We start from the raw sequence: 19,983 nt of genomic DNA on the forward strand, positions 1-19,983 counted from the left end.
CTCGAAAGGTGAACAAATAAATAAAGGAGAAAATCATGCCACAGTCGCGCGTCTTAGCGACACCACATAAAGGGCTTTAAAAGAAATGCCACAGTCGGACGTCGGGGCGACATCACAGAAAGGGCTTTAAAAGAAATGCCACAGTCGGACGACGGGGCGACATCACAGAAAGGGCTTTAAAAGAAATGCCACAGTCGGACGTCGGGGCGACATCATAGAAAGGGCTTTAAAAGAAATGCCACAGTCGGACGTCGGGGCGACATCACAGAAAGGGCTTTAAAAGAAATGCCACAGTCGGACGTCGGGGCGACATCACAGAAAGGGCTTTAAAAGAAATGCCACAGTCGGACGTCGGGGTGACATCACAGAAAGGGCTTTATTCACAAGTAAATAATACTCATAATACATATTCAATTCATGATAATAAACAGGTTAGTCCACCCACAGGAATAACATTTAACCGGACTTAGCACTCATGGGATTCACCGGAGTCTCTGTCATCAAACTGATACTGTTAGGACAAGATAATACGAATTTGGACATGGAATAGATGATTTAAGGAATGTATGACTCTGCAGAGTTTGTACAAAAATTTTCCCACAGCCAACGGATTTCCGTAGTCATGAAGGACTAGTTCCGTTTACGGTTTTCGGAAGAAAACACAGCTATCCAGTACACACCCATCCTACCTCTCGATGCCAGGACTCACCTTAGACATCATCCAAGAAAAACTTTTGAGACGGGGAGATCACAATCTCGAATAGCATGGGATCAAATTTATATACGCACGCTCTAAGGGGTGCCCCCCTCTCGGTCCCAACCGGAAACACCCATGCCCCCTGACCGGATGACTGGCTTTAATCCAGGGCCATGGAACCATCATCCCGGCCTCTCCTTTTGGTGTGTACCAGGAAAGCGGTTTGCAACTTACTAAACCATATTCCTTGCGGAAAACATGTGGTAGTACAGGGAAGGAAATGAGAGGAACTGGACCGATACGGTTTGACACTGAAGTCATATAGTCTGGCATAAGACTGGCATGCTACAACACTGCCATCTTACCCATCCTCCTGCCAACACATGGCCATTCATACTCACATCCATCCACTTATGGATCATCGAACTCACTTACCTCAACATTGCATAAAATAACGTTCATTGGTATGCTCATCAACATGCCATGAAACTAACTAAATGCAAAACATGCCAAGACACTCATCATATCAAAAGTTCAAACATTCTTGCCTGGTTCGGAGTAGTCGGAGCCTAGCTCGGTGAAGTTCGCGGCTCCGTTACCTCCTTCTGTATCTACGGTATAAAGAAATACATGCGCTATCGTAAATACCAAGGGGTGCACAAAAAGTATTCCAAATATTTTTCAAATAACTCTGATAAAAAACTAGACAAAATTTTAAAGAGAACAGAAAAAGAATCAATCAAAAATACCTTTCTGTTTAAAAGTTATAAGGGTTTTTGTCCAGGGACTCATCTGTAATGAAACAGAAAGTTTCCAGGGGCTAGTTTATAAAAACAGAAAATGCTTCGGCAGAAACTACGCCAGCCCAAAGGGAAAGCGCATTTGGCAGAAGGCGTTTTCAGAAAACGCTTCGTTTAGAAAGGACAGAGAGGCTGACAGCGGGTCCCACTTGTCATGTTTAAACTTTCAAATGGGAGGGACGAGGCTCGTCGGCGCCCGAGGGCTGCGGTGGTCGCCGGCGGCGATCCACGGTGAGGTAAGGGGATCGGAGGTTACCAACGTGCTCACCGTGTCCTTCCACAACGGTGGGTGGTGGTGTTGGTCGCCGGGGAGCACCACGTCGACGGCGGTCTCAACTCCGGCGGACGATGGTTCGGGCGTGGATGGAGCTCGTCGGAGAGGACTGCAAAGGCTAAATTGATGAGGGGGTTAGAGTACTGGGTGTGAGAGAGGGCTACGGACGAGGTTTGGGCGCTGGAGATGGCCTCACCGGAGTGAATCAAGCTGGAGGCCGAGGCGGAGCAAGGCGGCCAGAGTTGGGGAAGGAGACCTCCTCGAGGTCCTCCTGGTGGCTTGGCAGGGTCCTGGGGAGGTGCAGTGAAGGTGCGTGCTCGAGGGCGAGCTCGGGTTCCTTTTTATAGGCGATTCAAGGCGGTGGCCGAGAACGGGGTTCTCCGGCGAAGCTTACGGCGGCGCAGGGCATTGGTCGGGGAGGATTAGGGGTCGAGCGCCGTCGTGGGGGTTCAATGGGTCTGTTTAGGTGCTAAACTGGCCGGGGTTTGGGTGTTTGGGTCGAGCTCGACGGAACGGGGGTGGCGCGGCCCGTCGGTGGCAGGGAGCACGTTCCGTGCTTGCCGGGCCACGGTGATGGTGCCACGGGCGTGCGCTGGCATGCATGAGGCCACGCGGAGAGCCAGGGAGCTTTGGGCGGCGCTGAACAGCGTTCTGCCGTGGTGTGCCTTCTGTCGGCCGCCACGGGAGGTCCCGACGCCGCAGAAGACGCCGGCGAGGGCGGGCCAGCGCGCCATCGACGCCAGGAAGGCTCCACGCACGCGTGTGAAGCTCCGGACAAGAGGGAGGGGCTGCCAGCATCGAGCCAAGCGCACTGTGAGCTTGTGACTGAACTCTGAAGAAAACGACACTGTAAAACTGAATTTTACTGAACTTTACTGAAAATGCAAAGAACAGTGCAGCTCAGGTGTTCGACAGAATGCTTTTGGCATCTAGGGATTTTTCCTTGAGCTGAAATTTGGTGGAGTGGCTACTCATTGCTCCAGTAGGCTGCATGATTTTTGGTGGAATTTTTGGAGAAGTGTGGATATGAATTTCATCAAATTTGGCAAATCTGGTCCAAACTTGCAGTGAGTGAAATTTGAAGTATTTGAAAAGAAGAAGAGTGGATCAAGATGGTTCTAGGTTGTGGGTACTAAAGACAATCCAGGGAAGTTGGTTTGGGATAAAAACTCAAAGGCAAAGTGGTACTTGCTTTGAAAATCACTTAGGCTCAAAATAATTGGCAAAAATGTTTTGGGAGATAAAATAATTGAAATAAAATCCAAAACTTGTTTGGACTTGTTGAGACAGAGGATTTAAATTGCTCAAAGGTGGAGGGAGGGGTTTTGAGAAGATTTACTATAGGAGACATGGCAAAACCATGGGTGGTTTCAAAAAGAAAGAAGTCCCAAAACTCCTAGGGTTTTCTTTTTTTTAAATGAAAATAAATAAGTTTGAGAGGGTAACAACCAGAAGGAAAAGCTTCCAAAAATTCAACACCAAATTTGAAAGGGAAAAGAAAATCCTTGCCAAAGGAAAGGAAGTTTTTAAGAGGAAGGATTTCTGGAAAAGAAATTTTAAATGCCCTCTTTTAAAATCCAACAAAGTTTTTGATGAAAACCAAATTAAAATTTTGGAGTGTCACAACATGAGTTTCAGCTTTCTGGGAAAAGAGATATCTACGGTCCAAACTATGGGCGAACTCGTGCCTTGAAGGCAAAAGCTGTCTCCTCATCTGAAGAAGAATCTGACAGCAGTTCTGATGATCCTGAAGACATTGGAAGGGAACTTGCTATGCTTGTGAAGAAGTTCCAAAAATTCACCAAGAAGAAAGGCTTCAGAAAGTCTTCCCGATCAAGCTCAAGGAATGATGAAGCTTCTGCTCATGACTACAAGAAGAAAACATGTCACAAGTGCAAGAAACCTGGCCACTTCACCTCTGAGTGTCCGCAGTGGGACAATGAGAACAAAAAGAAGAAGAAGAGCAAGGAATATGACTCTGACGACAAGAAGAAGAAGAAATACTCAAAGTCTTCTTCCAAGTCTTCTTCAAAGTCTTCATCACACAAGAATAGCTCATCTGGCAAGGCACGTTCGTTTGTTGGCAAGGAAATGGATTCAGAGGAGGAGTCCGTTTCTGAGGAGGCGGAGGTGGAGTCTGAGGAGGAGTCCGATTCTGGCGTCGCAAGTCTGGCTACAGCATACGTTGCCAAGTCCATCTTCAACACTGAAGACAATGACCTCATCACCGACACCGATGCAAATGACAAGGACTACTCCGCTCCTACCTACTGCTTCATGGCACGCGGTGCCAAGGTAAAAACACGCACTACTCACTATCAGACATCTAGTGACGATGACTCTGATTGTGGTTCAAAACCCAGCTACAAAACACTTGCTAAAATTGCAACTGAACAACAGAAAGCCATGGAACATATTCAAAAACTGTTAGACAAAAGCGATGATCTGTTAGGCGCTGAAATGACTCGATCTGAGTCCTTAATTGAAGACATAAAAAATCTTCACGTTAAGTATGAGGAACTTGAAAGTCGTCATGAAATGCTCTCAACAACTCATGAAAAGCTTTCCTATGATTATCTTCAAAGGAAGCAAGATCTTGAGAAATTGAGAGCGGCTCATGAAGATCTTCAAAAGGAAAATGAGTCACTTCACGCCAAACAGATCAGTTCTGCTCAGGAAGGATTTGAACCACCATGTCTTAAATGCATTGAGCGTGATAATGCTACTACTGTTGTTGAATGTTCTACTGCTGCTACTGTTGCAATATCTTCAACTGTTGATGTGGGAACTAACCCCTCTGCTGAGGATTCCACTGCTATTGCTGATGAGAATGCTAGGTTGAAGACATTGCTTGAAACAGGGATGTACAAAAGTCTTAAAGGGCATCAGACACTATGTGATGTCCTCAAAAAGCAGATCTTGAACCGAAACCCGAGGAAAGAGGGTGTTGGGTTCGTAAGGAAAATGAATGCTGATGGCTCTTACTGGAAACCTGAGTAGTACCCCAAAACCACATGGGTTGCTGCAAAGGAATCTTCAGCAGATCTATCCAATCTATTTGGCTTCTCTTGTGCAAATCCCATTGTCATTGATGAATCCTTTGATGCAAACTATAAACAGTTTAAGAATCAGAATGGTGAAGTGTTTGCCAGGTACATTGGTACTAACTGCAGGAATGGACCGCCTATGAAGAAGATCTGGGTTCCGAAAAAGTGTCTGGAGAATCTTCCTATGAATGTCATCATGACACCACACGTGAAGAAGACAAACCTCAGACCACAGGCTTCATACGGTCCAAAGGCTTCATACAGATAGAGGACTCACCTGAGTCGCACTAACGCAAATGTTTTGCAGGGAAACCATACTCAGGCCTATGAATATGAGCGCGGTTCATCAAACCGCCATGTTCATAAGACCAAGAACTATTCTGCTTATTCTTATGAGTACTATTGTCCGCCTGCAAGACTTTTTGCTAGGGCTCCAAAGCCAAAGTTCTCAGATGCTGCACTTAGACTTATTGCTTCTAAGCCACCCTTGAAGATGTGGGTGGCTAAGAAAGCTTAACTCTCTTTTGCAGGGAAAGGTCTCCAACAGAAAACCAAAACCGTCTGATGCTATTGCTGGGGACCTTAAACATCTTGTAGGGCGCAAGATCAAATGCCCGAATGGTCTTACTATGTACTTTGCTCCTGAATCGCTTGCTACTCTCCCTATCAGTCCTAATCTGGATCTAAGCTTTCATAACCCACTAGTTCGTCAAATGTTTTTGCTTCACAATTCTCTTCGTGAAGCCTATCCCCCTAACTGCACTGTAGGGTACGACACCAGCGTCTTCAGAATGTATTATTGATAGTGGGTGTACCAACCACATGACTGGCAAAAGAAGCCTTCTTATGGACTCAACCTTACGTCCATCCGACAAGAGTCACATCACATTTGCTGACACTGGTAAAAGTAAGGTATTGGGTCTAGGTAGAGTTGCAATCTCAAAGGATCAACACATGGATAAAGTCATGCTTGTTGAATCCCTTGGCTTCAACTTAATGTCTGTCTCAATGCTTTGCGATTTGAACATGATCGTAATATTTGGAAAATATCATTGTCTTGTACTAATGGAATCTGACAAGTCTCTAGTGTTTGATGGGTATCGAAAAGATGATTTGTACGTGGTAGATTTTTCGCAGGACCACAGCTTGCCGTATGTCTTCTAGCAAAGGCTTCAGAATGCTGGCTCTGGCATCGGAGGCTAGGGCATGCTGGCATGAGGAACCTCCACACCCTTGCAAAGAAGAAGCATGTCATAGGCATCGAGGGCGTCAAGTTCAAGAAATATCACTTATGCGGTGCCTGTGAAGCAGGGAAGATGACAAGGGCCAAACATCCCTCGAAGACAATCATGACAACCACTCGACCCTTCGAACTGCTCCACATGGATCTTTTCGGTCCCACTCATTACTCAACTCTTACTACTACTGCTTGCCTCTATGGCTTTGTTATTGTTGATGATTATTCTAGATATACTTGGGTGCACATAATCCTCTACAAGACTGAAGTGCAGGATGTCTTCAGACGCTTAGCCAATCGAGCAATGAACAACTATGGCGCCAAGATAAAGCACATCAGAAGTGACAATGGTACTGAATTCAAGAACACTGGCCTTGATACATATCTTGATACCTTGGGCATCACGCATGAATTCTCAGCCCCATACACCCCACAGTAGAATGGCGTCGTCGAACGCAAGAACAAAACACTCATTGAGATGGCCTGAACGATGCTTGATGAATACAAGACTCCAAGAAAATTCTGGCCTGAAGCCATTGATATTGCATGCCATACAATCAATCGTGTTTATCTTCACAAGCTTCTGAACAAGACATCTTATGAGCTCCTTACTGGCAAGAAGCCAAATGTCAGTTACTTCAGAGTATTTGGTGCCAGGTGCTGGATCAAGGATCCACATCAAAGTTCAAAATTTGCACCAAAAGCACATGAGGGTTTTATGTTTGGATATGGAAAAGATTTGCACTCCTACAGAGTCTTCAATCTCTTTCATTAGAAAAGTGGTTGAAACAGTGGATGTGCGGTTTGATGAGACTAATGGTTCACAAAGAGAGCACCTTCCAAATATGCTAGATGAAGTTCCATCCAGCGAATCAATCAAGCTTATGGGAACCGGAGAAATCATACCCTCTGAAGCTCAACCTGAAGAGGAACTTATCATCTCCGCACCTGATCAACCTGAAGACAATGCTCAGCCTAAAGACAATCCCACTAACAATGACAATGATCAGCAAGAGCAAAACCTTTGCCCTGTACATCCTCATGTTGCCAATGAAGTGCAGATTGAGAGAATAATTGACAGCATCAATGCACCCGGTCAGCTCACTGATCAAGGGCAACTCAGCTGGCAAATTTCTATGGGCACTTCGCATTCGTCTCAATAACAAAACCCAAGAAAGTTGAAGAAGCCTTCATGGAACCTGAATGGATTCAAGCTATGCAAGAAGAGCCTCAATAGTTTGAGCTGAATAATGTATGGGAACTGGTTAAGCGTCCTGATCCTTGGAAGCGCAACATAATAGGCACCAAATGGATATACCGCAACAAGCAAGATGAGCATGGTCAAGTGGTCAGAAACAAAGCTCATCTCGTTGCTCAAGGATATACTCAAGTGGAAGGCATTGACTTCGATGAAACATTTGCTCCTGTGGCTAGACTTGAAGCCATATGCATACTGCTGGCCTATGCCAATCATCACAACATACTTCTATATCAAATGGATGTGAAGAGCGCCTTTCTCAATGGCAAGATTGAAGAAGAAGTGTATGTTGCACAACATCTTGTCTTTGAAGATCCAAAACATCTTGACATGGTATACAAGCTCAACAAGGCACTGTATGGCCTCAAACAAGCCCCTCGGGCCTGGTATGACACACTCAAATACTTCTTGAAGAGCAAAGGCTTCAGACCTGGTTCCCTAGACCCCACTCTCTTCACGAAGACATATGATGGTGAACTGTTTGTGTGCCAAATATATGTGGATGACATTATCTTCGGCTGCACCAATCAGAAGTACAGTGAAGAGTTTGGATATATGATGCAAGAGCAATATCAGATGTCCATGATGGGAGAGCTGAAGTTCTTCCTCGGTCTCCAAATATGACAGCAACGCAACGGCATCTTCATATCTCAAGAGAAGTATCTCAAAGATTGTCTGAAGAAGTTTGGTATGCAAGACTGTAAAGGCTTCACGACGCCAATGCCAGCCAAGCATCATCTGGGTCCCGACGACAATGGTAAAGAGTTCGATCAAAAGGTATACTGCTCCATGATTGGTTCTTTGCTTTATCTATGTGCATCTAGGCCAGATATTATGCTTAGTGTTTGCATGTGTGCTCGATTCCAAGCGGCACCAAAGGAGTCGCATCACTTAGCTGTGAAGTGAATTCTTCGATATTTGGCTCACACCCCAACTCTAGGATTATGGTATCCAAAGGGCTCAGAGTTTGATCTGGTTGGATTCTCGGATGCTGATTATGCTGGTGACAAGGTGGATCGCAAGTCTACATCAGGCACATGTCATTTTCTGGGACGATCACTTGTATGTTGGTCTTCAAAGAAGCAGAACTGTGTATCTCTCTCCACTGCTGAATCTAAATACATTGCTACTGGATCTTGCTGCGCTCAGCTTCTGTGGATGAAGCAAACACTCAAGGACTATGGCATTCATCTGAAGCAAGTGCCACTCTACTGCGACAACGAAAGCGCCATCAAGATTGCCAACAACCCAGTTCAGCACTCGAAGACAAAGCACATTGATATTCGTCATCAGTTTCTCAGAGATCATGTTGTGAAGGAAGATATTGATATCATACACGTCGACACTGAAGAGCAATTGGCAGATATCTTCACCAAGCCCTTGGATGAGAAGAGATTTTGCAAGTTACGGTGTGAGCTAAATATACTGGAATCCTCAAATGTCCTGTGATCAGGCACACATCCTAACACTTATGCATATTGATGACTTAGATGTGCAACACACGAAGTAAAGTATATCTTCAATCAATGAAGACATACATTCTAAGTGTGAATACATTAATGTGGAATTTGACTTCGAAGCGCCACGATAATTGTGCGCCGTGTCTGGGTCTAATACTTCCTATACGGTGGGTAACGCCACCACCAAATGTTCTGTTTGAAGTGTTTCACTCATGGTGTTACATTTGCTATGTCTTCACATTTGGTTTGGCTTCAATCTCAACACATCTTCATGATTATCTTCACTATGTTGATTATATAGATATATATATATATATATATATATATATATATATATATATATATATATATATATATATATATATATACTAGTGTTCTGTCCTCTACAACATTCACTTATAGCTATGTCTTCTTGTTGAATCTTTTGAACTAAGTGAATGTGATCAGACCCTAACCTCTCTATGCTTTCTATCTCAAACTCTATCTCTCCAAATCATATGCATTCTATTGAAACTGTCGAATGTCTTCTCTGCGTCCTTGTCAGCAGAAGATACAGAGACAACCATTAAGTCCATTTTCAATGCTCATTCCTCCACCTGAAACCCGGAGAAGTGGGAACGACCACCCAACAATCCAGGCGTGTGTGGGACGTGGAACAAACCCCAATATGCTGCATGATGGCCACGTGTTCCTCAGATGCAAATCGCCAGGGGCACCTGTGTAATAACGCAGTGGCGCCCCTGTACCTATAAATACACATCTCACAGCAGTCATTATCTCTTCTTCCACTCTCGCACGAACCCTAGCGCCACCGCTAGCCCTCAACGACGCCGGCGACGAAGCACTTCGCTGCCGCAACCTCTCCGACACCGTCTTCACGCCGACCTCGGACATCACCTTCCCCGCCGTCGCTGTAGGTCCTCCGTCGCCAAGTTAGGGCACGGACGGTCGAACTGCTCGGCCTCCTTTTCCACTCCGTCTAGCAGTTATTCGTGTGGTAAATAAAACCTCCTTTTTACGGCCTCTTTGATCCTATAGCCTTATCAATTTCTACCACAAGCAGTTTCTATTCACACAAGTTGGATCTCTTTCATACTGCATCTTATAACATGCCTAGTATATTCACTTATGCTTCACAAAGTAGTTAGATTTCTCACTTGTACTGATCCATGGATTCGTACAAATCTGGAACCAACTCCTTATCCATGAGTGAATGTCTTCGCACGATGAGGTCAATGTCTTCTAAACTGATTTATCTTCAAAAGCTTCTGAGAATGCATATGACCTCTTCCCCTTCCCTCGCACCTTAATGCTGTCACAGGTACATGTCCATGGGAGAATCCCTTGGTTCTCATAGTCTGCATTCATTTGCAGAATTCTTACAGCATCATATAAATTCTCCCGAAGCCAGTTCCTGTTTGTCCAGCAAGCGAAAGCCTCCGAAGCCTTTGAACGTGTTGAAGCCATTCAGGTTAAACTTCATGGCTACAGATAAATCTGCAAGGAAGGGAGGCAGACAGCGTCGTGGGGGAACATCAAGAGATTTTCCTGATGACCTCTTTGAGCTTTACAAGATAGATCCTGAAGAGGATTATAATCAGTGCAAGACCCGAATCCAGTGGATTCGAAGATATTGGGCAGAACAGTGGTACAAATACAGATTCGTGACCAAGGAATATGCTGAGAAGAGTGCTATCAAAAGTCCTTGGGGTGATATTCTCTTCCGAGGCCTTCCACCCAAGACCAAAGCTGAAGTTATTGCTCAGGGTTTCTATCCCTGTATGGTCCGTGGACCTCAGCCTGAAGATGCCGACCCATCATCATTGCTATGGTGTCGTGACGATAATCTCTTCAAGCGCAACTTCCAACACGCAAAGGCATTGGCCAAGGAAAACAAGAAGTCATTGGGACTAGACTTCAACCCTGGTCCTTCTGCTCCCCGAGCTGACGGCACACGCGATGCAGAACCCAATGTCATCGGTCCTTTCTACAACCTTGAAGGTCTCATCACCCATATCCTGGTTCAAGGGACAGCCGTGAATGAGCCTGCAGATGACGCTGAATCAGATGAAGCGCCTGCAGCGCCGAAGCCAAAGAAGCTGAAGCAGCCAAAAGCTTCAAAGTCGGCCTCTGCACCAAAAATCTCACGGGCGAAGCCACTGGCAAATGCACCTCCTGAAGACAGTGTGCAGTCTGAAGATTTGTCACGCATCTCCAAGCCCCAGAAGGTCAAGATGCCTCTGCCACACACCGGCCAAGAGCTAACAGCTGCTGCCATTCTGCGCAATGATGCCATTGATCTGTCAAGTGATGAAGATCTTGCATATGACGCTCTTGAGCAACTCATCAAGAGCAAAGAAGAAGCAGAAATCTTCAATGATCTGCCTCTCTTTGATGTAACAATCATCCACAACTTCATTGATGAGTGGTTTGACACGCCAAACATCAGCTTCGAAGATCTGCAACTACCCATTGGCCTCAGTGTCGCATTCCATGGCGCCATTGCTTCAGAGCTAGCTCTCGCTCAGCGCATCGTCGAACTGAAGCAAAAGATTGACTATGAAAAAGCTCAGTTCAAGAAGCATATGGCCAAGCTCAGCGTACAAGAGGTCAAGAACTTCAAGCTCATGCTGCACGAGCTTAAAGAAGCCTTTCTCAAGAAGCGTCAAGAAGCTCAAGGTTCTCGTGAGCTCATGAAGAGCCTAGCTGATAGGTGTGTGCAAGCCTACAATGAGGCTGAGAAGCGCAAGGCCCTTGGGCGTCCTGGCATCGACCCCAGGATGGCTGCAAAGAAGAAGAAGAAGAAGCCCGCTATGGCCGAACACGATGCACCAAGGCAGGAAGCAGATCCCATTGTCTTCCCAACTAGCATGACTGGCTCGAAGCCAAAGGCCAGGTCAACCGCTTCAGAATTGAAGAAGACGAGGACTGCTGAGGCTGAAGCCAGAAAGAGGAAACATCCTAAAGCCTCTGCTGCTGCTCCCTCCAAGAAGAAGAGGAAGACCAAGAAAGAACGGGCTGCTCCCACAGAGCCTTTGATTGTTGAACCTATTTCCATGGTTCGTCCTGACGCTGAACGCCAACTGACAATCCATTAGCCTGCTTTCACAGAGGCTCATGAAGCTGAACACTTTCCAGCAGCTGATCCCATCGCTGCTGACGACATTGGTCACCATGACCATGTAGAAGATGGTGCAGTCCTTCCTCAGCCCGAGCATAGTGAACTCATCAGCATTGGTCGTCCTCTGACGCCAATTGCTCAGGATGCTTCATGGGCTGATCGCCCACAAGAGGAAGAAGACTTTGAGGCCCAGCCAACTCCAACTACACAGGCGTCGCCTGCGTTGCGCAGGCTTCGCAAAGGACCAAGGCCTCCAGTCTCTGCGTCTGAAGCTGAAGCTGCTGAAGACATTCCGGCTGCATCAGCCAATGAAGAAGAAGTCCCACAAGCTGCTACTCCCCTGTCCCACCAAGAAGAGGTTCTCGAGGAGAACGTGGTTGTGACCGACCCTCCAGCTCGTCAAGTGGAGGTTGAAAATCTTGAGGCTGCCACCACCAACACCAATGAAGCCACTGACATTGTCACATCATAAGGACTATTTATCACATCATAAGGCGAACTCTCTGGCCCATCAAAGGGTACACTCCACATGCCAAGCTAGAAGGTGCAATGAAGACTTTGGTCTTCTATATTCTTCATGGAAAATGCTTCAATGCACAGGACTTCTTCATTCGCCAACTTGCTGCATCAGGCTCTGATTTGTTTGGCTTGAAGTTCTATGCCCCATGGGTAATGCGGCTGATCAAACTTCACTCCGCTATCTCATATCTGCCATCTGCTCGCAATCATCGGATTTTTCTGCCTGATGTGGATATGTCTATTGAAGCCATCTATCCTGAGCCTGCCAAGGAACCTCTAAGTCTTCAGAATGCAGAGCATCAAAGTTTTTCTCAAAACATTGAAGGAATTGCAGCAGTCACTCGTGTGTATCCTTTGGCTGGCACTACACATTGTAAGTGCATCTAGTGCCACCCCTAGTTGGTTTTGGAGTATTGACGACAAACCTAGTTGAGGGACTAATGTGTTTGTGAGAATTGCAGGATAACACAGGTAGAAGTCCCTCATTGATTCGGTTTTACTACCAGAGATGACCCCTAAAACTTTATGAAGACATTGAAGTCAAAGGTGGTATATGAAGATATTCACATTGAAGACTATGACAAGAGAAGACACAATATGAAGCCTATGGAGCTCGAAGACTTAGATCTTTCGTAGTTCTTTTTCTTTTGTGTTGAGTCATAAGAACCACCGTACTGTTAAGTGGGGTCCAAGAGAACCAGTCAGAATGACTGAAGTGATGCCCAAACCAAAAACCTATGTCTTCGAGTGAAGACTATGAGAGCGAATCTTGTCCAGAGTCGGACAAGTCAGCTTTGCTTGTAGCCCAAGTAAAGTTGCCGTGTGAGTTTGAAATCTGACCGTTGGGACACGTGTCAGTTCCTTAGTGACCCAGGGTCATTTCGGACAAATCAGGTCGGGTGGCCAAGTGGCTATAAATAGCCCACCCCCTACAACCATAAATGGTTGGCTGCTCAGATTGAAAGTATGGCTTTTGTCGTTTGAGAGCAACCCACCTCGAAGCCTTTGAGAGAGAATTCCCTGCGAGGATAAAGCCCTAACCACCAGAGCCAGAGAGAATTGGGCATCACTTAAGTCTTCTTGTCTGTGTGATCTGAAGACTTATTACACTTGAGGACTGTGCATCCTCCAGCCGGTTAGGCGTCGCGTTCTAAGCATCCAAGAGACATTGTGGATTGCCGGTGAACGAAGTCTGTGAAGGTTTGGGAGTCTACCTTGAAGACTTACTAGAGTGATTGGGCGAGGTCTATGTGACCTTAGCTCAAGGAGAATACGGTGAGGACTGGGTGTCCTGAGCTGCGTGTTCAGGACTGGGTGTCTGGGACTGTGTGTCCTAAGGTTTAAATACCTAGCCGCTCCAACCAGACGTACAGTTGTCACAGCAACTGGAACTGGTCCAACAAATCATTGTCTTCAACGAGTCACTGGTTTCATCTTCACTTCACTTTACTTACTGTTACTCCTTGTGAAGTCATTGTATGTTTGCTCTATCATTTGTCTTCACTGAGTGACTGCGTGTTCTGTTTGGCTTCACAATATCTTCCTACCTGATCCTTACTACCTAGCTGCTATTAGTCTTTGTGCTTTCACTTCATTGAATACTTGACTATGGTTTGCCTAGTGTAGCCTACCTTCCGCTACATGGTAATAGGTTTAATTTTATCGTTTGTCTTCAAAACTCCCATGTTCTGAAGACTTCCATAAAAAATCACCTATTCACCCCCCTCTAGTCGATATAACGCACTTTCAATTGGTATCAGAGCAAGGTGCTCCCTTGTTCTGTGTGATTTGGTTTAACCACCTGGAGTTTTAGCTATGTCGACTGCAGGGATAATTAAAGTCTCAGCTGCGTGCCCCGTCTTCGATGGAACTGAATATCCCTACTGGAAGAATAAGATGCATATGCATCTTGAAGCCATTGACGTCGACCTATGGTATGTCATCGAGAACGGTGTTCCCAAGGCTGGAGAAGGTGTCACTGCTGCTGATGTCAAGAAATTCATTCAAATGGACTCTACTGCCAAGAATATCATCTGTGGTCATCTGACCAAAGGACAGTATGGCCGTGTGAGTGCTTTGAAGACATCCAAGCTGGTCTGGGACTAGCTCTCCAAGGTCAATGAAGGCATCTCAACACAGAGAGATCAGAGAATCAGTGTCCTTCGCAACCTCTTCAACCGCTTCAAGCGAAATCACAATGAGAATGTCCAGCACACATTTGACCGACTCACTGGCATCACAAATGAGCTTCAAGCCCTCGGCGCCACTGAGATTACCAAACATGAAGTCGTCAAGACGCTGCTGAGATCACTTGATAGTTCTTTTGACATCCTGGCCCTGATGATTCAAGAACGTCCTGATTTCAAGACACTCGATCCGTCTGACATACTTGAGAGGCTCAACACACATGAGTTTCAGCTTTCGAAGAAAAGAGAGATCTACGGTCCAAACTATGGGCGAACTCGTGCCTTGAAGGCAAAAGCTATCTCCTCATCTGAAGAAGAATCTGAAAGCAGCTCTGATGACCCTGAAGACATTGGAAGGGAACTTGCTATGTTTGTCAAGAAGTTCCAAAAATTCACCAAGAAGAAAGGCTTCAGAAAGTCTTCCCGATCAAGTTCAAGGAATGATGAAGCTCCTGCTCATGACTACAAGAATAAAACATGTCACAAGTGCAAGAAACTTGGCCACTTCATCTCTGAGTGTCCACAGTGGGACAATGAGAACAAAAAGAAGAAGAAGAGCAAGGAATATGACTCTGACGACAAGAAGAAGAAGAAGAAGAAATACTCAAAGTCTTCTTCCAAGTCTTCCTCAAAGTCTTCATCACACAAGAAGAGCTCATCTGGCAAGGCACGTGCATTTGTTGGCAAGGAAATGGATTCAGAGGAGGAGTCTGCTTCTGAGGAGGCGGAGGTGGAGTCTGAGGAGGAATCCGACTCAGGCGTCGCAAGTCTGGCTACAGCATACGTTGTCAAGTCCATCTTCAACACTGAAGACAATGACTTCATCACCGACACCGATGCAAATGACAAGGACTACTCCACTTCTACCTACTGCTTCATGGCACGCGGTGCCAAGGTAAACACACGCACTACTCACTATCAAACATCTAGTGACGATGACTCTGATTGTGGTTCAAAACCTAGCTACAAAACACTTGCTAAAATTGCAACTGAACAACAGAAAGCTATGGAACATATTCAAAAACTGTTAGACAGAAGCGATGATCTATTAGGTGCTGAAATGACTCGATCTGAATCCTTAATTGAAGACATAAAAAATCTTCACGTTAAGTATCAGGAACTTGAAAGTCGTCATGAAACTCTCTGAACAACTCATGAATAGCTTTCCTATGATTATCTTCAAAGGAAGCAAGATCTTGAGAAATTGAGAGCGGTTCATGAAGATCTTCAAACGGAAAATGAGTCACTTCGCACCAAACAGATCAGTCCCGCTCAGGAAGGATTTGAACCACCATGTCTTGAATGCATTGAGCGTGATAATGCTACTTCTGTTGCTGAATGTTCTACTGCTACTGCTGTTGCAATATCTTCAACTATTGATGCGGTAACTAACCCCTTTGCTGAGGATACCACCGCTATTGCTGATGAGAATGCTAGGTTGAAGACATTGCTTGAAACAGGGATGTACAAAAGTCTTAAAGGGCATCAGACGCTATGTGATGTCCTGAAAAAGCAGATTCTGAACCGAAACCCTAGGAAAGAGGGTGTAGGGTTCGTAAGGAAAATGAATGCAGATGGCTCTTACTGGAAACCTGAGCAGTACCCCAAAACCATGTGGGTTGCTGCAAAGGAACCTTCAGCAGATCCATCCAATCTATCTGGCTTCACTTGTGCTAACCCCATTATCATTGATGAATCCTTTGATGCAAACTATATACTGTTTAAGAATTAGAATGGTGAAGTGTTTGCCAGGTACATTGGTACTAACTGCAGGAATGGACCGCCTATGAAGAAGATCTGGGTTCCGAAAAGGTGTCTAGAGAGTCTTCCTGTGAATGTCATCATGACACCTCACGTGAAGAAGACAAACCTCAGACCAAAGGCTTCATACGGTCCAAAGGCTTCATACAGACAGAGGACTCACCTGAGTCGCACTAACGCAAATGTTTTGCAGGAAAATCATACTCAGGCATATGAATATGAGAGCGGTTCATCAAACTGCCATGTTCATAAGACCAAGAACTATTCTGCTTATTCTTATGTGTACTATTGTCCGCCTGCAAGACTGTTTGCTAAGGCTTCAAAGCCAAAATTCTCAGATGCTGCACTTAGACTTATTGCTTCTAAGCCACCCTTGAAGATGTGGGTGGTTAAGAAGGCTTAACTCTCTTTTGCAGGGAAAGGTCTCCAGTAGAAAACCAAAATCGTCTGACGCTATTGCTGGGGACCTTAAACATCTTGTAGGGCGCAAGATCAGATGCCCAAATGGTCTTACTATGTACTTCGTACCTGAATCGCTTGCTACTCTCCCTATTAGTCCTAACTTGGATCTAAGCTTTCATAACCCACTGGTTCATCAAATGTTTTTGCTTCACAACGCTCTTGGTGAAGCCTATCCCCCTAACTGCACTGTAGGGTACGACACCAGCGTCTTCAGAATGGATTATTGATAGTGGGTGTACAAATCACATGACTGGCAAAAGAAGTCTTCTTATGGACTCAACTTTACGTCCATCCGACAAGAGCCACATCACATTTGCTGACACTGGTAAAAGTAAGGTATTGGGTCTAGGTAGAGTTGCAATCTCAAGGGATCAACACATGGATAAAGTCATGCTTGTTGAATCCCTTGGCTTCAACTTAATGTCTGTCTCAATGCTTTGCGATTTGAACATGATCGTAACATTTGGAAAATATCGTTGCCTTGTACTAATGGAATCTGACAAGTCTCTAGTGTTTGAAGGGTATCGAAAAGATGATTTGTACGTGGTAGATTTCTCAGCAGGGCCACAGCTTGCAGTATGTCTTCCAGCAAAGGCTTCAGAATGCTGGCTCTGGCATCGGAGGCTTGGACATGCTGGCATGAGGAACCTCCACACCCTTGCGAAGAAGAAGCATGTCATAGGCATCGAGGGCGTCAAGTTCAAGAAAGACCACTTATGCGGTGCCTGTGAAGCAGGGAAGATGACGAGGGCCAAACATCCCTCGAAGACAATCATGACTACTACTCAACCCTTCGAACTGCTTCACATGGATCTTTTCGGTCCCACTCATTACTTAACTCTAACTACTACTGCTTGCCTCTATGGCTTCGTTATTGTTGATGATTATTCTAGATATACTTGGGTGCACATAATCCTTTACAAGACTGAAGTGCAGGATGTCTTCAGACGCTTCGCCAATCGAGCTATGAACAATTTTGGCGCCAAGATAAAGCACATCAGAAGTGACAATGGCACTGAATTCAAGAACACTGGCCTTGATACATATCTTGATACCTTGGGCATCACACATGAATTCTCAGCCCCATACACGCCACAGCAGAATAGCGTCGTCGAACGCAAGAACAGAACACTAATTGAGATGGCCAGAACGATGCTAGATGAGTACAAGACCCCAAGAAAATTCTGGCCCGAAGCCATTGATACTGCATGCCATACAATCAATCGTGTTTATCTTCACAAGCTACTGAACAAGACATCTTATGAGCTCCTTACTGGCAAAAAGCCAAATGTCAGTTACTTCAGAGTATTTGGCGCAAGGTGCTGGATCAAGGACCCACATCACACCTCAAAATTTGCACCAAAAGCACATGAGGGTTTTATGCTTGGATATGGAAAGGATTCGCACTCCTACAGAGTCTTTAATCTCTTTCATTACAAAGTGGTTGAAACAGTGGATGTGCGGTTCGATGAGACCAACGGCTCACAAAGAGAGCAGCTGCCAAGTGTGCTAGATGAAGTTCCATACAGTGAATCAATCAAGCTAATGGGAACTGGAGAAATTATACCTTCTGAAGCTCATCCTGAAGAAGAACTTATCATTTCAGCACCTGATCAACATGAAGACAATGCTCAGCCTGAAGACATTCCTTCCAACAACGACAATGAACAGCAAGAGCAAAGTCTTCGCCCTGTACATCCTCGCGTTGCCAATGAAGTGCAGATTGAAAGAATAATTGATAGCATCAATGCACCTGGTCCACTCACTCGTTCAAGGGCAACTCAGCTAGCAAATTTCTGTGGGCACTTCGCATTCGTCTCGATACAGAACCCAAGAAAGTTGAAGAAGCCTTCGTGGAACCTGAATGGATTCAAGCTATGCAAGAAGAGCTTTAACAGTTTGAGCTGAATAATGTATGGGAACTGGTTAAGCGTCCTAATCCACGGAAGCACAATATAATAGGCACCAAATTGATATACCGCAACAAGCAAGATGAGCAAGGTCAAGATGTCAGAAACAAAGCTCGTCTCGTTGCTCAAGGATATACTCAAGTGGAAGGCATTGACTTCGATGAAACATTTGCTCCTGTGGCTAGACTTGAAGCCATACGCATACTGCTGGCCTATGCAAATCATCATAACATACTTCTATATCAAATGGATGTGAAGAGTGCCTTTCTCAATGGCAAGATTGAAGAAGAAGTGTATGTTGCACAACCGCCTGGCTTTGAAAATCCAAAACATCCTGACATGGTATACAAGCTCAACAAGGCACTGTATGGCCTCAAACAAGCCCCTAGGGCCTGGTATGACACACTGAAATACTTCCTGAAGAGCAAAGGCTTCATACCTGGTTCCCTAGATCCCACTCTTTTCACGAAGACATATGATGCTGAATTGTTTGTGTGCCAAATATATGTGGATGACATTATCTTCGGCTGCACCAATCAGAAGTTCGGTGAGGAGTTTGGTTATATGATGCAAGAGCAATATCAGATGTCCATGATGGGGGAGCTGAAGTTCTTCCTTGGTCTTCAAATACGACAACAACGCAATGGCATCTTCATATCTCAAGAGAAGTATCTCAAAGATTGCCTGAAGAAGTTCGATATGCAAGACTGCAAAGGCTTCACAACACCAATGCCAGCCAAACATCATCTGGGTCCTGACGACAATGGTAAAGAGTTCGATCAAAAGGTATACCGCTCCATGATTGGTTCTTTACTTTATCTATGTGCATCTAGGCAAGATATTATGCTTAGTGTTCGCATGTGTCCTCGATTTCAAGCGGCACCAAAGGAGTCGCATCACTTAGCTGTGAAGCGAATTCTTCGATATTTGGCTCACACCCCAACTCTAGGATTATGGTATCCAAAGGGCTCAGAGTTTGATCTGGTTGGATTCTCGGATGCTGATTATGCTGGTGACAAAGTTGATCGCAAGTCTACATCAGGCACATGTCACTTTCTGGGACGATCACTTGTATGTTGGTCTTCAAAGAAGCAGAACTCTGTATCTCTCTCCACTGCTGAATCTGAATACATTGCTGCTGGATCTTGCTGCGCTCAGCTTCTGTGGATGAAGCAAACACTCAAGGACTATGGCATTCATCTGAAGCAAGTGCCACTTTACTGCGACAACGAAAGCGCCATCAAGATTGCT

The sequence above is a fragment of the Triticum dicoccoides genome, chromosome 5A (genome assembly GCF_002162155.2).
Source record: "Triticum dicoccoides isolate Atlit2015 ecotype Zavitan chromosome 5A, WEW_v2.0, whole genome shotgun sequence".
Taxonomy (NCBI): domain Eukaryota; kingdom Viridiplantae; phylum Streptophyta; class Magnoliopsida; order Poales; family Poaceae; genus Triticum; species Triticum dicoccoides.